The following is a 25,139-nucleotide window of genomic DNA, read 5'->3' as shown; positions in this document are numbered from 1 at the left end:
ATTTATCTGTATATTTCTTTTTCAAGTTTTGATCTCGTTTATAAAAAACGACGGCGTCATTTCTACTAAGTTATGTATTTTTGGAAGTTTTGTTCGCGTTTATCTAAAACGACGGCGTCATTTCTACTAGGTTAATTCAGAATATTTAAATGTATCGTGTGGTCGATATGTTACATAGGGCTTTCCTTAGACCTCAAATCTTAAGAGTCAAGGACTCTTGGGACCATATTTTCAAGAGTCAAAATCAAACTTCTAAGAGTCCTAATAATAACGCAGGAGAGTCAATGATTTTTTGCAATTAAAGCAAATTACTGAGGTATAATATATAAAAAGCAACAAATTAAAAGATATGTTAACATTTATTTCTTACATTGTACTGTCACTACAACACTATGCATTTTAACACAATGTCTCAATGATTAATAAATACATAACATGTATTCTAATACAACATTTATTTCATGTATACAGCAGAGTAATATGTCATATGTTCTAAACAACATCTCAAAGAGTAATATGTCATATCTTGCACAACTTCTCAGAGAGCAATATGTCGTATGTCCTACAAAACATCTCAAAGATTACATACAAAATATGTATTCTAATACAACATTTACTTCATGTATACAGCAAAACAATATGCCATATGTTCTACAAACTAACAATCATTTGAGCAAATAAATAAATCATTCATGCATTTAAAGAGTGATCTCAAATGGGTGTCCTAGTAAAGAAAAGGTAACAACACTATGACTGCACACACACAACAAGCATAAAACCAGCAAACTATCACTTTCTTCTCTTGCACATGTCCTGAAACCTGCGCAGCACATTCTAGGATGGAATAACAGATTCTGGGATCCAATAACTTTGTTTGACCGTTTCGTGTGGCTATTAAATTAAGAATGAAATACAAAATGTTAAAAAACCCATTTCCGCTGGCTATCACAAAAGAAACATACGGGTGGCACCTTAAAACAACAGCCTATATAAATCGGTAAACTATAAAAGAAAATTATTTCTACTCACCGATAAAGGTGCCTCCGTATTTAATCCCATCAAAAATTCCGACACCCTTTAATTATTTCATGTGCCATCTTCACTGAAGACGTGCGACAAACACGCCGTTTTCTATGCCTTCTCAAACGGTCAATTATTACGCCTACATGTATTTTGTAATCAATTAGCACATGCAAAAATTGTCACTTTGCCACAAGGTCAGTTATATCGGATATAGTTATTTTTAGCAACTTTGATGCAAAGCGTGTAATTTGACGTTGTAGACAGTACATATGACAGCATAACTTTTGCGCGCCTTTGAATTGAGCAAACATGAAGTAAAACAGTGATGGGTGCATTCAGCTTTGGAAATACATTCAGACATACTCTGGAAATATCTCAAAATATGCTTTACAGTGTACTGTGGAATATGCTTTACAGTGTACTGTGGATATGGATGTTATTATTTTATATTGAATATTATTAAAACTGACGTGGATGAGTCCATTCTGTTTTGGTGGGTTTATAGTTCTTCTTAAATACTCTGAGCTTTTATGAGTACATATGTACAGCTCAGAGGGTCAATACCTGGGAGTTGGATTATTACAACTAGGTGGGTTTAATACACGTCTTTTCCGCAAACAGCTGATGACAAACGCTATGATAAATAATGGAAAGTTAATACACGCGTCATCGAACCAGCAGTGTTTTAATTGGTCAATATTACATTTCTCAATTAACAAAACTCCGCCTACTGGGTGGACTTGTGCTTTGATGATTGGAAATGGGCGTTAACGATTAGCGTCTACTAAATGAGATACTCCGCCCTGAGCCAATTATCGCTTAGTCTTAACAACTTTTAATCTCGTTGACGCAAGTCGGTATATTCCCCCGGGTCAAATGTGACGCATGACATAATTTTCTCGAGAGTCAAAAAGGGGTCTTCTGTAATTTTCATATATATATATATATATATATATATATATATATATATATATATATATATATATATATATATATTTCATCGTTCCTATCATCAATACATATGACATATTGTTTAATTGTAATATATTGATGTTTTATAAAGTATATAGCTTTATTTTGTCAAAGGAGCAACGGCAACTACTAAAGTAAGTGTGCTCTATGTTTATATAGTATGCGCAAGGCATACTGCATACTGATATGTTCCAAGGGCAATCTATTTTTGACAGTGTTGAGTATATGTTTATATGTCAATACGCCAATAGTATATGATTATAGCACACAGTCCGTAGTATTTAAATATAACTAGTGTCCATTTATATGTATATTCATGATCATGGCAATAATTATTCAGTGTGATAACGCATATCGCATATCGCTTTAAAGTTTTCAGACTGTTTTCCTTAAAGCAATGTATTGCAGTAGTTGATCATGGATATGCGTTCTTTCATATTTATTGTTAAACTTAGTTTTCCACGTAATCTTATCAATCTGACTCGTTGTATACCGCAACAGGTAAACACACCTTGATACTAATAATTGTTATTCATGTAACAAGAGCGGCGGTCTGGTTGAATAGCACATTATAAGTTACAAGGGTATTCAGAGCTGGTTGAATAGCACATTATAAGTCTCAATGGTATTCAGAGCTTTAAAAGCAATTCTTAAACATGCCCACATCTGTGTGTGTTCGAGCTGTGTGACAGTACATGCTTTTTGGGCTTACATCCCAAATTAAAGCAAAAACAACCACAAACAATACTTCGAAGCAAACAATTTAAATATAATGTGCACACACACCATTTGATAATCGTTTTTGAAACAAATGTAGACCATATCACAAAGTAATTATTATAATCAGTATCAATCTAGTATGTTATCCGTTTTTAAAAGTAATGAAATAACTTGGTGTGCATTCTTTACTTTGATTGATTGTTTTTACAGTTATATGCATCGTTTTCAGGCGCAAATATAAATGTTTGCATATTGAAAATAATTGTATATTTAGCCAGTAAAAATTTACACACAATGCTTATAAAAACAAAATAAATATATTTTAATTGATATATAGTAAAACATGTTATTCTTTAAGAATTACGTGTAATGTAAAATTAAACTATTTTCAATAAACGACCGCGGAAATTTGCACGTGTTTCTTTTATGGCAAACACGCTTTTCCAAATGCGGTTTCTACAAATCATAGTTTTAACACAATTAAATTATGTTGGGGAAGGGGGAACTTTATTTCGTATGTTATTTAACCTTTACTTTCAATGGTAGTTTTTTCAGTTCTAGCTGTCAAAGTTATTTAGTTAGTATATGAGAAGGTTATTTTAAGCAACATTAAGATATTGGTTCCTCAATATACGTTAGTGTGTAGACACTATCTTGGGAAACTTGGTTTCGTTTCATATAAATTAAATGTGAAGTTTGGTTTAATATTAAATATATATATTTAACATAAGACAATGAATATCATGATATCACAAATAGGCAAGAAATCCAAATCACTACAGCTCTTAATAAGCGATTGAATTGAAGGGTACGATATAGTAAAAACGCCTGCTGAATACTGCTTCATCTAGAGACCTTTCAGTAAAACGAAACATTACACGCATTCAAAAGAATTCTTTAAAGTATATTGTTAGTTTTGAACAATTGCTTGGTTAATATATGCGGTTTGTTTAAAACGAGCCACTCCTTTGTATCATGTGAGATCATATTTCAAATATTCAGAACAAAAGCCATGCGTGCTACCAAACTTCAATATAACGTGTAATTAGCCCGGGCTCACTGCATTTAACAATGAAAGACGGTCGTGAATATGTCGTTGTGAATTCATACGGGAGTTGATGGTTAGCGGGTAAGTAATTTGTTAAATCTTAAACTAGGGAACTTTTAAGTTATTTTAAAGGTACCACGGTTTTTGTTCAAGTTTGTAGCCAATTTTAAAATTCAAAACTGTGATATGAGAATGTTTAACTTTTGGTTTGATTGTTATATAATATATTTGTAAACCTTTATCCCTTTGAGACAGATTGGTTGTGTTGGTAAGTTTACAAAACTGAAAATCGAACTTAAATATTAACTTTTTCATTCTTTTATTTATTTCATTAAATGATAACACATAATATATTATCACTTATCATAATGTAACAGACAGTGGTTAATAAAGTATAGTATGATAGTGCGAAACGTCAAAGTACAGAATATCCTTCATTGAATATAAAAATCACATTGTTTAAATTATAAACCATATCACTACATATATATCACATGGAGCCAATTTTTTTAAACAACACAGCCCACTGGCTTGAACCATATAAGCATATTAAATCACTGTATGCACGAAAACACACCATGTTATATACTTAACGTAACATAGTAAGAGCATTGGCTTATTTTAATGTAATATCTCATCGTAGAGACTTTATCATGTTTCGCCATTGACTAATTTTTTAAGATACTGTATTATACAGTGATTGTTAAGAATTATGTATTTATAACGTGTACGTCATTGATTTACAGTTTGTTTCATTGTCAAAACAACTTTCAATGACTCTTAACATGCTCTAGTGTTGGATGTTGTATATGTTTTGTTTATTTGGTTATACGCATTTTCGTGTACACGACGCTTTAAGATTAAAGATGCCAGTTTATCGACGATAAAGACATGATGGCTACAGCAGCTGTTATAGTTAATTGTATGCAATACTAAACCTATGTTTTACAATTTCCAATTTATATTAACGTAAAGTATTTTTTACGTAAAAAAGAGCTATAAATAAAAATATTCACTTTTTTATTAAGCTCGATAATCCAGGGAAAGGTGTGAAATATTTACCTTTAGAATATTTTGATTTTATTTTCGACTTTCCTTTTAATAGTTTTTTATAAGAATTTTGAATACGGCCGATAATGTGAAAGCAGACCACACCATAAACTGTGTATTGAAATTATACTGCAAATGCGCATAAATGACCCGATGTCATCCGTGACACGTAGCAATATCCACCCTACCGTTTCATTCAACAGCGTTATCAAAGATGTAAGCGAGCTCAATATTGATCGGCCGAACTTGTAAATGCACTCAAAAAAGGTCATGCGACAGTGCAAATTATGTTGCGAGACCAAACTTTCCCTACTCGTCATTTCTCAGTCCCTTCCGTAATCTGGCCTTCGTTTGTTTTTATTTCTCCTAGCTTCCGTAAATTGTGTTTAGTCCTAGCTGGAACCAAACATATTATTATAGCAAATCGTATTCTTCTTTGACTCCTCGGTCCTCTGTCTGCTTGTATATATATTGATTGAACATAGTCATTACTATCTGCATTTTGAAAGTTTTCGTCTTTACTCTGCAAGCTATCATAAACTGTTAATTAAGTTTTTACATAGTGATTGTCTTTCAGCTGCTGAGAACTATCTTGTTTTATATTATAATTTCTTCCGTTTAACTATTCAAATGCAATTGCAAACACTCCATTGCAGTCATATGGTTATTCATGTATGCTATATGCACAATTAGAATTATTTGATACTACACTTTTGGAAACTGCCTTTAAGGAATAAGTGATACGGTCTTATTTGCGGTGTGATTTTGTTCATCTAGCAGGTGGACCCGTTTTTTTGCCAGCTTATTGGTTTCAGCTAAAATAGTAAATTCTTCAATTTGTTTGCTTTCCTATCTGGAATAGTGCATTTGTCAGCGCCTGTTTGTTTGGACGACGCTTAGTTGTGAGCATTTTTTCAAGTCAATCCCTGTTATGGTTTTATAGGTAATGCATCATACCTCATAACCCATCATTTTATACTTACACTTACAATACCCTTAATTCCTAAACGTAGCAACAGTACAACGACGTAAACATATATAATAACGCTTACTACAATGTATATAATCAATCCCGCATATCAGGGACACTTCACCATCATAAACCCGTTGGTTCGTTATGATAAAAGCATATATAAATGTATATGCATCTTGAACATGTCAAACAAATTTGTTATTTAATAATTAGCATCCATTTCATACTTAAGGATGAAAGCCCATGATTTCCATTTTAATCTGGATAATCACCCGTTGCCACAAATGCACAATATTTCATACTATGATTTCCCATATCAATCCCCTGAGTAATCCCCCTTTGCCACAAATACACAATATTTTAGACTAGGATTTCCCATATTAATCCCCTGAGTAATCCCCCTTTTTCACATATGCACAATATTTCAGACTATGGTTTCCCATATTAATACCATGAGTAATCCCCCTTTGCCACAAATACACAATATTTTAGACTAGGATTTCCCATATTAATCCGCTGAGTAATTCCCATTTGCCACTAAGACACGATATGTCAGAGTATGATTTCCAATATTTGCAAAGACACGATATGTCAGACTATGATTTCCAATATTTGCAAAGACACAATAAATCAGACTATGCTTTCCCATATTTGCGTTCAGTAGTACGTGTTATTACTTAAATATTCATGTCAATGGATTAACGGTTGGATAAAGCACAGCATATATCATTATGCTTACTCGACCATTACACTTTGTATGTCACAATTCGTATGCATAATCAATTGTCTTTATTGGTCAGTCATTTTACAGATAGATTGAGTCTGCTTTGTCTAGTGCCGCTTAAGTAAAGCAAACCTAACTATCGCATACCAAATAATTACAGTATTAGCTTTGTTTTGAGCAAATGCCTTATCAATGTGCACGCCTTGTTTAAAAATGCACATGCATTTGTACCATTTGAAGGCGTATGTCTAATATACATTTCTCACGCCATGCGTTATCCTATGATAATCAATTGATCCTATTATAATCTATTGAGCGCACTCTATTCATAGAGGTAAACAGCCGGGTATCCTTTGCTATGCGCGCAGGTATTTTTTCTTATTTAATGACTTCTTTGTTTTTACCGTTGAACGGGTAACATGATTTACAATTGTCCAAATTCGCTTCGAAGGCAACCAGTTCCCGCGTGTGAAAACTGGTAATCGTTTAAACATATTACCTTTTACATGTTTTATTTCATATAATGATAACAAAGCATATATTATCACTTACTTTTATGTAGCATAAATGTGTCAATATAGTTCATTATGTTAATTGTACATGTCAACGTACAATTAACTTATTAATGTCTTTAATACATTCAAGCACATGTGTGCACACCGATAATGCATTTCACATGGAGCTTACTTTTAATAACACAAATAAATGACCTGTAAAAAAGGAGCACGTTAAATTCACCGCTTACATTAGAAACACATAGTGTTATCTATATAAAACAATATCACAACATAAAATATTAGTTTATCTTAATTTAAAAAATCGTATATACGTTTAAGACACTTGTGTTTGGTCAATTGCCCCTAATTTAGGACCAACTAATTGTTCATTTTTTGAATGCAATACTTCTACAGCTTCTACAGTTTCACTTCTTTATATTGTAAACGGGTCTTTTTCAAAATATATTAACCAACAATAATTGTTATTGTAATCTGCATCTTAATATATTTGTCAAACTAATTGATTGTGTTTCATAATCATAGCGAAGCCAATTATTTTTAGCTGTCCATGGCGCTTGTAATGATCTAGTAGTATGTGATGAACGTTTTATTTGTTTGTTCGCTTGCACACATGTTCGTCTCAAGAACTCGTTTAACTCAGAGTTTAGAGTCATTGGTATTGTATAAACCTGATACATGTGTTACACATTCTACTGTGTAATTAAATTCAATCACAATACACCAATTTACAGTGCATATTTTCAGAAACTTATTTAATAAAATATCGCCGCTTATTCAGTTGAACGGTTTTTAAATAAACAAAACTATTTAATTACAAATATGCAAATTATATTGATAGTCGACATTCAGTTTAAAAAGGATCTAATGTTAATACGTTTTCTTATTGTACACGTTAAAACTGTTATCTTAGGCATCAAAGAAAAATTTCAAATATTGATGTATCGGAATATATAAATTGAATTGTGTGTTGCATCGTTTAAATCTGTATAATTATTGTGTTTTCAATCGTATAAGATGTTGATTTTATATAACAGAAATAATACTGTTGTCAATGATACACACCAAGGTCCTAAACTTTGTCAGGCATAGTTTGTGCATACTTTGTTAGAACCATTGTTTGCAAATAAAAACATGTATGTTAACAATATACGCTTTAAAATTAATATAAAACACAATTTATCGCATTAGTTTAAACTTAGTTTTCTACGTAAACTTGTCAATCTGTCCCGTTGTATACCGCATGACAGGTAAACAAACATTGATTCTAATAATTTGTATTAATGTTACAATCTGCCTCGTTGTATACCGCAAAACAGGTACACACACACCTAGATACTAATTATTGGTATTAATGTTACACACGCTGTGGTCTGGATAAATAACACATTGTTATTCTCAATTGTATTCCGAGCTTTATACTGTTCTGTTCTAATAGCATATTACAAGTCTCAAAGGTATTCCGAGCTTTAAACGGTCTGGTTGAATAGCACATTAGATGTATCAAAGGTATTCCGAGCTTTAAACGGTCTGGTTGAATAGCACATTAGATGTATCAAAGGTATTCCGAGCTTTAAACGGTCTGGTTGAATAGCGCATTAGATGTATCAAAGGTATTCATAGATTTATACGGTCTGATTAAATAGCACTTTATACGTTTCAAAGGTATTCAGAGCTTTTAACGGTCTGGCTGAATCGCACATTATAAGTCTCAAAGGTTTTCAGAGTTTTAAATACAATTCTTAAACATCCCCACATATGTGCATGTTCGAGGTAGGTATTAGTACAATGTTACTGGGCTTATATCACAAATTAAATCAAATACAAACACAATAAAGTGTTCGACGCGAACTATTTAACATAATTTGCACACATTAACACCTTTTTAGAATCGTTTTTTAATCAAGTGTAAACCTCATTACATATTAAGTAATTACTATATCAATAGCATAGATAGTAATATTATCAATTTAGCAATTTTTTTAGTTTTAAAAGTCAGAAAATAATGTGTTGTAAGTAAAAAAATCTTTGATTAATTGTTTAAATAGTAATATGACTTGTTTAAGGCGCAAATGTACATGTTGGAATATTAAACATAATTGTATATTTAGCAAGTTATCAATGGACACACAATTCTAATACAACCAAATATTTATATATTAATTGATATATAATCAACATGTTATTATGTGTAAATAACCTATGCTGTAAAATTAAAGTATTTGCAATAAACAATCATGGAAGACTTACAATTGTTTCTGTTGTGGTAAACAACCTTTCCGGATGTTTTTTTCTTCAAACCATAGTGTTAACAAAATTGGATGAATTCAACAATATGTGTGCCTGCATATAATTCATTTGTGTTTGGGATAGGGCGGGGAATGTTATTACTTATGTTTTTGTTAACATTATCTTTAAATGGTAGTTGTTTCAGTTCTAATTAGCGAAGTAATTTATTTAGTATATGAGAAGGTCCTTTTAACAAAAGAAATATGTTGGTTCATCGATAGACGTCGGTTTGTAGACATCTTGGAAATCTTGGTTTAGTTGCTTATAATTCAAAGTATGGTTTTATGTTTGAAAATGTATTTGGAACTTTCAGAAAATAAATATCATGAAATCATAAAATGACAAGTCACCCATGTCACTACAGTCCTAAATAAGCAGTTGGAATGAACACAGTCCTAAATACGCGATTGCAATGTAGGGTACGATATAGTAAACACGCCTACTGAATACTGCTTCAGCTAGAGACCTTTCAGTAAAACAAAACATTAACCGCAAACCTAATTATCGCTTCAATAGATCAGGTTTGTTTTGAACAATTGCTTTGTGAATGTATGCCGCTTGTTTAAACCGAGCCATTCTTTTGTACCATGTTAGGTCATATTACAAAGCCTTACCTGACTTTAATATAACTTGAAGTTAGTCGTGCGCAACGCATTCAACAGTGATAGAAGACCGTGTATATGTCGTTATGTATTCTTACAGGAGTTGATGGTGCGCGGGTAAGTTAGCTTTGCTTGTAACTCTTTAAACTAGGGAACATTAAATTGTGTTCAAATTCACAGCCAAGTGTAAACTTTTGAACAGTGATATAAGAATGTTAAACTTAAAACAAAAATTAAGAACTGAAACTGAGTGTCCGTGATTGTTATATAAAATATTTGTTTTTATCGGTGGTCAGTATGGCAGGCTCACTCTTAACCTAAATGTTTTTTATATAAATTGGTTTTGTTGGTACGTTTGTATAAACTTTATTACGGATTTAAATATAAACTATTTTCATTTTTATGCCCCCGGATTGAAAGATAAGGGGTATATTGTTTTGTTTTGGCCTGTCTGTCTGTCTGTCTGACTGTCTGTCTTTCTGACTGCCTGTCTGTTTGTCGGTCGGTCGGTCGGTCGGTCTGTCTGTCTGTCTGTCTGTCTGTTGGTTTGTCTGTCTGTCTGTCTGTCTGTAAGTCTGTCTATCTGTCTGTTTGTATGCTTGTCTGTCTGTCTGTCTGCCTGTCTGTCTGTCTGTCTGTCTGTCTGTCTGTCTGTCTGTCTGTCTGTCTGTCTGTCTGTTTGTATGTCTGTCTGTCTGCCTGCCTGCCTGCCTGTCTGTCTGTCTGTCTGTCTGTCTGTCTGTCTGTCTGTCCGCCTTCCTGCCTGCCTGTCTGTCTGCCTGTGTGTCTGTCTGTCTGTATGTATGTCTGACTGTCTGTCTGTCTGTCTGTCGATTTGTCTGTCTGTCTGTCCGCCTTCCTGCCTGCCTGTCTTTCTGCCTGTGTGTCTGTCTGTCTGTATGTCTGACTGTCTGTCTGTCTGTCTGTCTGTCGATTTGTCTGTCTGTCTGTCTGTCTGTCTGTCTGTCTGTCTTTCTTTCTGTCTGTCTGTCTGTCTGTATGTCTGTATGTCTGTCTGTCTGTTATTAAAGACTGCAACTTGATATTTGGCATGCATGGGTATCTCATGAAGCTGCACATTTTGAGTGGTAAAATGTCAAGGTCATTGTAATCTTTCAAGGTCAAGAGTCAAAAAGTACAATCCTTGGGAAGTGATTAGCTTTTAAAGGGAGATAATTTCTAAACCTGCCAAATAATATATTGAAATTGTATTTCACAGCGGCGCAATAGGGAAGATTGTGTTTCTCACAAACACATCTCTTGTTTTCTATTAATTTTTTTATGATAACAGATAGTATATTATCACTAATTATAATGCAAAACATAGTTGTTTATAAAATTAATTATTATAGCGCAAAGATGTCCAAGTACAGAACATCATTCATTGAATATAAAAATCACATTTTTTAAGAATAAATCCACATCACTGCCTATATATTATATGTTAAACCAAACATATCAGTGGCTTGTACATATTAGCATATTCAAATCACTACATGCGCTAAACACATTCTACATAGAATTACGTCATAACATGACACTGACTCTGTTTGAATATACTAAATTATACAGTGACTGTTAATAATTATGTTTTTATAACGCATACATCAGAGTGCTTACAGTTTTTTCATTGTCAACACAAAGTAAATTAAAAGTAACTTCCTTTGACTCTGGAAATGTCCTAGCATAAGATGTTGTATATGTTTTGTATGTTTGGTCAAACACATTTCCGTCCAGAGGACGCTTTAAGCTTAACGAAGCCAGTTTAGCGACAATAAAGCCATGAAGGTTACTGCCATTATTATAATAAGATGTCCGCACTGCTTAATCCGTTTTCCAAATTCAGATTATATTAGCTTATGGTATTTATAACGTAAAACGACCTATTAATTAATTATCACTCTTTTCTTAAGATCGATAATCCAGGGAAGGTGTGAAATAATCAACTTTATTATAATTTATTTATTTAAGACGCTCTTTGTCATTGTTTTTTTTCTGATTAAGACTTGTAAAACTGGCAGATAATGAGAAAGCAGACCTATTATTGTGTATTCAAATTATACATCAAATGCGCATTAACGACCCGATGCCATCTATTACACGTAGCAATACCAGTCCTACCATTTCAATCAACAACGTTAACCAAAATGTAAGCGAACTGAATATGTATCGGCCTAACTAGCAAATGCATTTCAATTAATAAAAGTTCATGCGATACCAGATTCTTGCTAATCGTAATGTGTAAGTCCCTTCCATAATCTAGCCTTCGGTTTGTTATTTCTTCCAGCTTGTGTCGTAAGATTTGTTTCAGTTCTATCTATCTACAAATATGTTATAATATCAAATCGTATTCTTCTTCTGACCCCTTGGTTTTCTGTTTGCTTGTATATATCTGAATTGAATGTTCTCATTACTGTTTTCATTTTGAAAGTCCTCTTAAGACTGCATGCTATCATAAACTTTTATCTCACAAATCTAGCTGTCACATAGTGATTGTCATTCAGCTGTTAAGAACTATCTTGTTTCATCTCTCAATTTATCCTGCTTTAATATGCAAATGCAATACAATCGCTTCATTGTACTCGTATGATTATTCATGTCTTGTATATGCACTATTAGGAATACGTGCTGCTACATATTTGACAACTTTATTTAAGGAGTATATGCTCAATGTCAACTGGTATCACATTTATTAAATTTTCACATTGCATTTTTAATAAAAAGAGACTCCCGGGGAGTTTTATCAGTTATTGCGTATTATCAGCGCAATTGAATTCCTGATTGATCTTCAACTACAACAAAATTAGTTAAACCATTTTAATATGTATGCTATTATTTTGTTAATATATCTGGGTTTGTTGTCCTGCTATCAAAGTGTGTAATATGAAAATTGTATCGATACGCAACTATCCACATGATTTACAATGAAAACACATTTAATTTCTGAAGTTATTGATTTGATAGTCATCATGTTCTTGACCTTTTTTTGTTTTATTGAAGTGTGGTAATACTCGCCAATTACGATTTGACCACCGATCATACACGCACATCACACGTACATTATTAAAATCAATTATTAACATTAACACCTTTTTAGAATCGTTTTTTAATCAAGTGTAAACCTCATTACATATTAAGTAATTACTATATCAATAGCATAGATAGTAATATTATCAATTTAGCAATTTTTTTAGTTTTAAAAGTCAGAAAATAATGTGTTGTAAGTAAAAAAATCTTTGATTAATTGTTTAAATAGTAATATGACTTGTTTAAGGCGCAAATGTACATGTTGGAATATTAAACATAATTGTATATTTAGCAAGTTATCAATGGACACACAATTCTAATACAACCAAATATTTATATATTAATTGATATATAATCAACATGTTATTATGTGTAAATAACCTATGCTGTAAAATTAAAGTATTTGCAATAAACAATCATGGAAGACTTACAATTGTTTCTGTTGTGGTAAACAACCTTTCCGGATGTTTTTTTCTTCAAACCATAGTGTTAACAAAATTGGATGAATTCAACAATATGTGTGCCTGCATATAATTCATTTGTGTTTGGGATAGGGCGGGGAATGTTATTACTTATGTTTTTGTTAACATTATCTTTAAATGGTAGTTGTTTCAGTTCTAATTAGCGAAGTAATTTTTTTTGTATATGAGAAGGTCCTTTTAACAAAAGAAATATGTTGGTTCATCGATAGACGTCGGTTTGTAGACATCTTGGAAATCTTGGTTTAGTTGCTTATAATTCAAAGTATGGTTTTATGTTTGAAAATGTATTTGGAACTTTCAGAAAATAAATATCATGAAATCATAAAATGACAAGTCATCCATGTCACTACAGTCCTAAATACTCAGTTGGAATGAACACAGTCCTAAATACGCGATTGCAATGTAGGGTACGATATAGTAAACACGCCTACTGAATACTGCTTCAGATAGAGACCTTTCAGTAAAACAAAACATTAACCGCAAACCTAATTATCGCTTCAATAGATCAGGTTTGTTTTGAACAATTGCTTTGTGAATGTATGCCGCTTGTTTAAACCGAGCCATTCTTTTGTACCATGTTAGGTCATATTACAAAGCCTTACCTGACTTTAATATAACTTGAAGTTAGTCGTGCGCAACGCATTCAACAGTGATAGAAGACCGTGTATATGTCGTTATGTATTCTTACAGGAGTTGATGGTGCGCGGGTAAGTTAGCTTTGCTTGTAACTCTTTAAACTAGGGAACATTAAATTGTGTTCAAATTCACAGCCAAGTGTAAACTTTTGAACAGTGATATAAGAATGTTAAACTTAAAACAAAAATTAAGAACTGAAACTGAGTGTCCGTGATTGTTATATAAAATATTTGTTTTTATCGGTGGTCAGTATGGCAGGCTCACTCTTAACCTAAATGTTTTTTAGATAAATTGGTTTTGTTGGTACGTTTGTATAAACTTTATTACGGATTTAAATATAAACTATTTTCATTTTTATGCCCCCGGATTGAAAGATAAGGGGTATATTGTTTTGTTTTGGCCTGTCTGTCTGTCTGTCTGACTGTCTGTCTTTCTGACTGCCTGTCTGTTTGTCGGTCGGTCGGTCGGTCGGTCTGTCTGTCTGTCTGTCTGTCTGTCTGTTGGTTTGTCTGTCTGTCTGTCTGTCTGTAAGTCTGTCTATCTGTCTGTTTGTATGCTTGTCTGTCTGCCTGTCTGTCTGTCTGTCTGTCTGTCTGTCTGTCTGTCTGTCTGTCTGTCTGTCTGTCTGTCTGTCTGTCTGTCTGTCTGTCTGTCTGTTTGTATGTCTGTCTGTCTGCCTGCCTGCCTGTCTGTCTGTCTGTCTGTCTGTCTGTCTGTCTGTCTGTCTGTCTGTCTGTCTGTCTGTCTGTCTGTCCGCCTTCCTGCCTGCCTGTCTGTCTGCCTGTGTGTCTGTCTGTCTGTCTGTATGTCTGACTGTCTGTCTGTCTGTCTGTCGATTTGTCTGTCTGTCTGTCCGCCTTTCTGCCTGCCTGTCTTTCTGCCTGTGTGTCTGTCTGTCTGTATGTCTGACTGTCTGTCTGTCTGTCTGTCTGTCGATTTGTCTGTCTGTCTGTCTGTCTGTCTGTCTGTCTGTCTGTCTGTCTGTCTGTCTTTCTTTCTGTCTGTCTGTCTGTCTGTATGTCTGTATGTCTGTCTGTCTGTTATTAAAGACTGCAACTTGATATTTGGCATGCATGGGTATCTCATGAAGCTGCACATTTTGAGTGGTAAAATGTCAAGGTCATTGTAATCCTTCAAGGTCAAGAGTCAAAAAGTACAATCCTAGGGAAGTGATTAGCTTTTAAAGGGAGATAATTTCTAAACCTGCCAAATAATATATTGAAATTGTATTTCACAGCGGCGCAATAGGGAAGATTTTGTTTCTCACAAACACATCTCTTGTTTTCTATTAATTTTTTTATGATAACAGATAGTATATTATCACTAATTATAATGCAAAACATAGTTGTTTATAAAATTAATTATTATAGCGCAAAGATGTCCAAGTACAGAACATCATTCATTGAATATAAAAATCACATTTTTTAAGAATAAATCCACATCACTGCCTATATATTATATGTTAAACCAAACATATCAGTGGCTTGTACATATTAGCATATTCAAATCACTACATGCGTTAAACACATTCTACATAGAATTACGTCATAACATGACACTGACTCTGTTTGAATATACTAAATTATACAGTGACTGTTAATAATTATGTTTTTATAACGCATACATCAGAGTGCTTACAGTTTTTTCATTGTCAACACAAAGTAAATTAAAAGTAACTTCCTTTGACTCTGGAAATGGCCTAGCATAAGATGTTGTATATGTTTTGTATGTTTGGTCAAACACATTTCCGTCCAGAGGACGCTTTAAGCTTAACGAAGCCAGTTTAGCGACAATAAAGCCATGAAGGTTACTGCCATTATTATAATAAGATGTCCGCACTGCTTAATCCGTTTTCCAAATTCAGATTATATTAGCTTATGGTATTTATAACGTAAAACGACCTATTAATTAATTATCACTCTTTTCTTAAGATCGATAATCCAGGGAAGGTGTGAAATAATCAACTTTATTATAATTTATTTATTTAAGACGCTCTTTGTCATTGTTTTTTTTCTAATTAAGACTTGTAAAACTGGCAGATAATGAGAAAGCAGACCTATTATTGTGTATTCAAATTATACATCAAATGCGCATTAACGACCCGATGCCATCTATTACACGTAGCAATACCAGTCCTACCATTTCAATCAACAACGTTAACCAAAATGTAAGCGAACTGAATATGTATCGGCCTAACTAGCAAATGCATTTCAATTAATAAAAGTTCATGCGATACCAGATTCTTGCTAATCGTAATGTGTAAGTCCCTTCCATAATCTAGCCTTCGGTTTGTTATTTCTTCCAGCTTGTGTCGTAAGATTTGTTTCAGTTCTATCTATCTACAAATATGTTATAATATCAAATCGTATTCTTCTTCTGACCCCTTGGTTTTCTGTTTGCTTGTATATATCTGAATTGAATGTTCTCATTACTGTTTTCATTTTGAAAGTCCTCTTAAGACTGCATGCTATCATAAACTTTTATCTCACAAATCTAGCTGTCACATAGTGATTGTCATTCAGCTGTTAAGAACTATCTTGTTTCATCTCTCAATTTATCCTGCTTTAATATGCAAATGCAATACAATCGCTTCATTGTACTCGTATGATTAGTCATGTCTTGTATATGCACTATTAGGAATACGTGCTGCTACATATTTGACAACTTTATTTAAAGGGGCCTTTTCACAGATTTTGGCATTTTTTTAACTTATTCATTAAATGCTTTATATTGATAAATGTAAACATTGGATCAAAAAAGCTCCAGTAAAAAATCAAGAAAAAAATTAAAAAATGGAAAAGAACATTGCCCGGAGCAGGTTTCGAACCAGTGACCCCTGGAGTCCTGCCAGAGTCCTGAAGTAAAAACGCTTTAGCCTACTGAGCTATTCCGCCGAGTACACATTCATGATGTATTTTATACCTTATATAAGCAATCTTCGTAGTTTCACAAAATTTAACGACAAAAACAGAACTCTCCAAATTATTCAATCGTTTCGCGTTGCAACGCTTTATAATTTTTAGGTTTTTAAATCGTCAAAAGATGCATATAATGGCTATATTAGAGCATGGTTAATGTTCAGTATTACTGTTTCCTCACAAATATCATAACTAAAACGAAAACTTACGAATCTGAAACAACTTTTTTCAATTTTGTCAATTTACCAAAGCGTGAAAAGATCCCTTTAAGGAGTATATGCTCAATGTCAACTGGTATCACATTTATTAAATTTTCACATTGCATTTTTAATAAAAAGAGACTCCCGGGGAGTTTTATCAGTTATTGCGTATTATCAGCGCAATTGAATTCCTGATTGATCTTCAACTACAACAAAATTAATTAAACCATTTTAATATGTATGCTATTATTTTGTTAATATATCTGGGCTTGTTGTCCTGCTATCAAAGTGTGTAATATGAAAATTGTATCGATACGCAACTATCCACATGATTTACATTGAAAACATATTTAATTTCTGAAGTTATTGATTTGATAGTCATCATGTTCTTGACCTTTTTTTGTTTTATTGAGGTGTGGTAATACTCGCCAATTACGATTTGACCACCGATCAGACACACACATCACACGTACATTATTAACATCAATTATCTATGTTTCCTGAAAGCAATAAAAAGCTGTTAAATAAAGTATTTAAACACAAAATGATAAAACAAACTTATTAGAAAAAACTTTTTATGGCATATCGACCGCTTCATTTTCATCATATACAGTAAATCGTAAATGTATGCACCCCAGAAATATTTCAATTAAATACAAATCTTTTAAAACAGCAATACATACCGTTATTTTTTCTTCAATGTATTAAAATACATAAAGTTGTTTTCACTATGCTTTAAATAATATGATTCTGAACCAGTTACCAAATCTCATGAAGCCAGTGTAACACTTATGGCGACCCCTGGATTATTTCACGTATTGGTATGATCCCTGTATATTACAAAAATTGAAACCTCTCATAGGCATATAGGATTCAGCTATACATTATGTATGCTATGTGTTCACGCGTTTGTACTAGAAGATACTGATATAACTAAGTCTAAAGTGGTATTTCCTTATTAGCTACACTTAACTTATATATTTACATGCACATGGCGGGCCTTTGTTTTAGGAATCATCTGCATATTATTGGATCGAGATAATTTGAAATGTGAAACTCGTCTAGTATGTGTTTTCAAACTGATTAAAATAAAAATAACAATATAATACAGCAGATAAACGGGGCGAACTGTTACGTCTATCGTGAAATACAAAAACGCGAGGATGACAATAACATCGAAAATAAGAGGTTTATAAAATGTGTCGGTAGCTCTTGCCAATAACATATTTAATGTTAATATCCTGGTACGGCCTACTGTACAAACCATTAACCCTATCTTAAACAGAACCGCGCGTAGATGAAAGTCGAATATGTGAACTAAGAGTTTTATAAAAACGGTCAAAGGTCGTGTTCAATACGTACGGTACTGTATATATCATGATTCTCAGTTATACTGATCCAGCTCAGTCAGAAAACGTGTACCTGTCTGAAGATGTATAGCAAGATCTTACACCTTTGTAAATCTTTGGGCGCCATTGTCACTGTGTGGAGTGTTTTAAGATTCGTTGTTTGCGGCGGTGGGTTCTCTCTTCTCTCTCGGTTAATTGGTTAACATAAGTAAACTGGAATATTGAGACTTTCTCTAGCTTATAAATGTCATAAGATTAACAAACTCATTCTCATGTTAATATTATTTGTGGCATGGCACAATAATACGTTTACAGTTTGAATCTCGACCTACAGTACATCATACACGTGTAGATCATGTAACATGTGGAGTATTGCTTAACAAACAATCCTGCCCCGTTACATTACAGTTAATTACTATGTGCACTTTCAAATAAAACTTTAAGACAGGGACACTGCATTCAAATGCATTAAACTATCTACATAAATACAAATATAGACATTTTTGTCCAAGTTAAACGTTTCGATTTTATGCATACACTCATCCATTTTACAAAATTGTGTAAGAGAGTAATATTGGTAAGCGGTAGTGTGCTTGTACGATGTATTGCAAAGATCATGAACGGTTTCCTCGAAGGCCGCAATAACACAATAACTTGTCACTGTATGTTCAATTGTAATATGTAAAACGATAGTGCCGGTTTGTAAATCAAATAGAAATTAAAAGAACATATGTTTGAGCCTCAGTACACCTTGATAAACTGTCAAAGAAATACGTTAATGAAATATTATATAACCTATGCATGTTAACCACAATCTTAGTTATTTCAAGCAAATGACTTTAATAATTATTAAAGCTTAAATTTGACATGGGGAAAATGAACGTGTACAAGTCATACTATATTTTGATTGCGAGCGATCAATTTATTTAATAATCGATGAGTAATACTAAGCCCGTCGTAAGTAATACATTATTAAATATTAGTTTTGTAAACATTAACATCACATATGATTCATTGACACACTATTAGTATAGTTATAAATTACTTATTATATAGATAGTGCGTTTACTATAATGGGGATAAACATCGGGTAAGAATACGACTAGTTTTATTCGATTCAGCCTTTTAATTATTTAGAGCATCAAGCGAGTCATGAAAATGACCTCATTAATTTTGAGAGGAACTAATACAATTTAGCAGCAGTGCAGGCAGACGTGACATGGACTTATCGTGGGATGAAAAGGTAGAATGGAAGGATTTATTTATTTCTGTCGTGTATCGTTACTTGCAATGACTGTTATAATACGAACTATTGCGATATGTTTAATAAACGATGGACAAGTAACACAATTTACGAAGTTTCATAATTAACCATCAACATACAAATAAGGTGGCGTATCATTTCGGGGTCTGTTATCAACATTAAACCGTTGAAATCAAAACACGAAGACAGCAATTTTTCCAGATACCGATGCTTGCAAGTACTTTGAATGTCGGAACACTTAATTATTTTCGCTTCCGGGCCCATTTCAATAATTTTTAACAACAAACTTTCACTCTTCTGGCAATTCGAGTAATTCAAAAACGTTAATTTCACATGAGAAACATCGTTAGTACCAGACTCTAAAGTGTTGCTCAAATGATAAGATTGTTCAAGAAATCGCAATTCACGTCCGCCGTTATAAATTTCATCCGAAAACGGCAACCGAATCTAAAAATATACATATAATCTGAATTTATGTATAACAATCTGGTTGCAATTTACAAGATATCTGAATTTTACAAATTTCAGTTAATGTAGCAACAACTAAAATCTGACAATAAGTAAGACACTGAAAATGGTGCTCTCGCACTCAATATGAATTTATCCTTGACATTGGTATAAAAGGTTGACGTGGAGCCTAGCGGGTGTTTTTCCAGGTGTATATAGCGTGTTTATTTGAACCCTATCCCAAAATATTCTTTTATGAGGATATTGCGATGTTTACGTCACTAAATTGATAGTGTTTACAGTTTTATTTGCTGAATTTATAATGTGGAAATACAAAAATACATTTCTCACAATTGGATGTCGTACTTGAACACAAATAAAACACAAGGAAACATTATTTCGGATGAGACGGAATAAAATATTGTAGATTTACCTCTTGCGGTAATTTGACGTTTATGGTGTCGGCTAAGTGTCTGTTTTTGTAACATGTTACAATGCCATCGAAACATTATTTTAACTGCTTGAATTGTTTCCCGAAATGTTGTATTTTGGACGGCGGAATGTTTTGTGCATGTTTTTGTAAAATATGACCTGTAAAGTGGTGCTAAAGATTTTAATATAGTTTTATTATTATAACAAAAGAGAAGTTCATTCACTTAATTTGGCAAACTCTCCAATTTATTCGTAAACTTTTGTTGTCCACTTAATGTTGTCAATAAGTGTCGGTATGTTTTAAAACTTTAAAAAACACACAACAGATAAACCCACCTTGATAATAATGACTGATATTAATGTAACACAATCTGCGGCCATGTCGAATAACACAAGATTCGCCACTTTCGTGTACAAAGCTTTAATTGGAATTCGTACAAATGTTCGCGTCTTTATATGTTCGCTCTATGTAGCGGAGCAAGGACGCAAAAAAAACAATAAATGCTGATGGATACATAATGGAACATTGTATACGTTACAGAATAAGATGCAATCGAAAATTGCACATAATGTAAGCGACATTGACGGACAGGTTGATAGTGCGATTATTGAAGTAAAACACATTATCCGAATGTTTTTACTTCTAACCATTGTTTAAAAAAATTCAGACTACTATATCAGTTTAAGTGTTTTTTAACCTGTCTGGAGAACTGTATTTATTATGTAATTGTGTCATGAACATGCAGTTGTTGTAGCTGTAGATTGGTATTTCGTATATGGATAGTTACAATTCAATAGTGGTTCCACTCTAAGTCTTGAGGTGTACAAGTAATATTGAACTACTTTATTTTGTTGCATATAATTAACTATATCGTTTTTACTTAAAGAAACATACTTTGAACAATAGGAACATGAATATCATGATATCAATTACTATCAAGTCAGCACACTCCATACAACTTTGCTATGAAAGGTGCGATATGGTAAAACGCCTACTTTGTACGGCTACAGCTATTTACTCTTTAGTTAAACTTTTATCTTTACCGCATACTTTAGAACGGCTCCAACGAATTGGCTTTGTTAAGAACAATTGCTTTGCAAATGTGTACGGACAGTTTCAACCGACTCAATGATTTGTATTATGTAAAAGCACATTTGAAATATTAAGAACAAAAGCCATGCGCTATCCTATTACATTACCTGTATAACTCGACCTTCGCCCGATGCGGATTGCATTCAATTGCTGTTGACAGCCCGGTTTGTATTAATATGTATTCAGAAAGGAGTAGATAGTGCGCGGGCATTTAACATTATTTATTAATTGTTATTATACGAAACTTGTGTTTAATCGGATTCTATTTATGTAAGCATTTTTATCATATGCAGGCTTACACACTGTGATCTATAATCTGTGTAGTATGGTTATGAATATTAACTTTCTTAGCAAAACACATTTATGTATAAAAAGCTATTTTCAATGATTTTTATATGGTTATCGATACCTTGTGTAGAGAGTATACACTGGGACAACATTTTTGTAAAGAAAATTGTTTTCGTGTGTCGGTTGGTATTCTAAAATAATATTTAAAATTTCATCGTTTTATTTCATTTGATGAAAACAAAGCACATTTTATCACATATCATATTGTAACCAACAGATACGATTATATAACACATAATTACCATGGAACATGTCAAAGTACACACAATAATTTAGTTAATACATGGATGCACCCTTATTTTAGTAATAATCCCCATCACTAAATGCATTTCACTTGAAACACATTTTAACAACATATATCAAATATAAGCAAATGACATTCACTTCTCAATTACGGACAATTCCGTATTTAAACTTAGCAAAAAATCAACACATCATAGAGTTGGCTTATCCATTTCAAAACATTTAACATTCGACTTGTTTCGTCACCAAGTATTGCGTTCAGTTGTCAAAGCGTAACCTATTGATTTTCCATGAGTATTAACATGCTCAAGTGTTTTGTGATTTTAGTTTTATGTTTGTTTGGTTAAAAAGACGCCTTAAGCACGAAAACCAGTCAAGACACTATAAATTCATGAATGTAACTGCATTCGTCATAGTAAACTAGATCAATTACTTAACAGCGATGGCAATTTGAAACCTTATTTTAACTTAATAATTAAAGCGCAAATATTTTAACAGGATCTTTGTTTAGTTTAGTTTAGTTTAAACCTATTTATTTAAGCTCGATTGCATCGAAAGCCTTAGGCTTATATAAACACTCTCGAGTCCGTTTCCTGGGCCTAGAACCAGTACTTGGTGTCTTTCGGGGAGATCTAAAGAACGCTTCCACGGTGGGGATCGAACCCGTGACCGCCCGGTCGCTAGGCGGACACCATATCCATTACACCACGGCGACCTTTGTCTTTGTTTGCGTATGGTTTGTACGTAAAAAACGTATGAATAAGTGTTATTTATTATCACTGTTTCATTAAGATCGATATTTATTTGAGGTGTAAAATGATCAAATTTGAATAATTAATTTATTGCCAACGCTTTTTTACATATTTTTATTCTCTAATTCTACCTTTGTAAGCGGTCTATATTGTGTTGGCAGATCGAAATATTAACTGTATATTCAATTTAAACAATAACTGCGCATAAATGACCCGATGTCATTCGTTAGACATATGTGTGTCAATTCCGACCTGTTACCTTGTAGTCCCTTAGTTTGTGTTTCAAAAGTTTGGAAAATGTCAGTTTCTTGAATGCATATTTTTTCAAATGTTTGAATCGGACAAGCGTTCACATTTTTTTATTTTATTGATATAACATTTTTATTCGTGTACATAACACTACACTCTTAAACTGAATACAATTATACACGTTTGTTACATTATTTAATCACATAAGACAATATCATGTGCATTCGTAGAATAAAATTACTACTTATGTAATTAATGTTCACTGTGCGAAAGGCAGTGACAATGCTAAAAGAGGGTCTCACTTAAATGAGTACGTGCTATGCACTATGAGCTCACGTATATTATTAAATTGTATTGTGTAACAAAAATAAAAATACAAATAAACTATTTAGTGATGTACGTTTGCATTTCGTTAAGTAAATAACCGAACTTGTATTAATTATTATGATGAATCGTTTATTTTATATGTTATTGTATCATATCATTTTGTACGTGTTAAACTTTCTTCTGACCCAGATAATTTCTGTGTAAACCCTTCTTAAGTAAGCGCGCGGTAACTTTAGAATCAATGAGCGTAGACGTACGCAATAAATCTAGAATATCAACAAATAGATAATCTATATTTAAAGTACTGATAGTCGTATAGTAATTGTATTTCGTGTGTTGATATGTTGTATTATTAATGGAATTAGTTACAGTCGCATATTTCTTACGAATTACGTCTCAAATATATATGATTATTTTTTAAAACTGCTGTTAACGTCTGTATGCGACTCGAATATGAAGTAAAATAAGGCATCGACCAGCATTTGTCTGACTTTTCTTCATTTGCGTAGAATATTCATACTAGTTGTAATACTATTGCACGTATAGTGTAATAATATATCATGAGATTCTACATGACACGTAACTGACTTGGTTCTTTTGTATTTTGTTAAGATCATGTCATCTTATTATTTACATATATTCTTACCGTATTTTATCAGAAATTTATTGCTATTAAAACGTAATATTAACGGTTAATGTTGAAAACATATTGATATATGTAAACTGCGTGTAATGTTTCTAAAGCAGGTAATTGTCTTGGAATTAGTATCTATCTATTAATTCAGAAATACTATACAACACAAACAATGACATTATTTTTTATACAAAGAATAAGATATTTCTTTTTTAAAAAACAGTGGGCTGCTTCTGATTGTAAAAATCAATCAATTGCCATTGAATTACATATGCATATTTACACGGTATTATGACAAGATATTGTTAACGACACTTTAAAAGAAATACTGTGCAATACATACTAGAGTGAAAATTGCGCAATGACGCATATGTAAAATGCCTGTGAAATGGCGTATTTGTGCAATGGCTGCACAAGTGTGCATATGATAACAATAACACATATAAACTGCCGCGTCAATGCTTAACCGAGGAGTTGCGTAATATGATCTTTAACCAGACGAATTGTATTAGACGAATATTTATAATCTATCTTAACCAATAGCATAACGGTATATATCTATATTATATATATATACATATATATATATATATATATATATATATATATATATAGATATATATATAGATAGATAGATAGATAGATAGATATATAGATAGATAGATAGATAGATAGATAGATAGATAGATAGATAGATAGATAGATAGATAGATAGATAGATAGATAGATAGATAGATAGATAGATAGATAGATAGATAGCTAGATAGATAGATCGCTAGATAGATAGATAGATAGCTAGCTAGATCGCTAGATAGATAGCTA

Source organism: Dreissena polymorpha, chromosome 9 (assembly GCF_020536995.1).
Source record: "Dreissena polymorpha isolate Duluth1 chromosome 9, UMN_Dpol_1.0, whole genome shotgun sequence".
In the NCBI taxonomy this organism is placed as follows: Eukaryota; Metazoa; Mollusca; class Bivalvia; order Myida; family Dreissenidae; genus Dreissena; species Dreissena polymorpha.
This window is presented reverse-complemented; position numbering follows the sequence as displayed.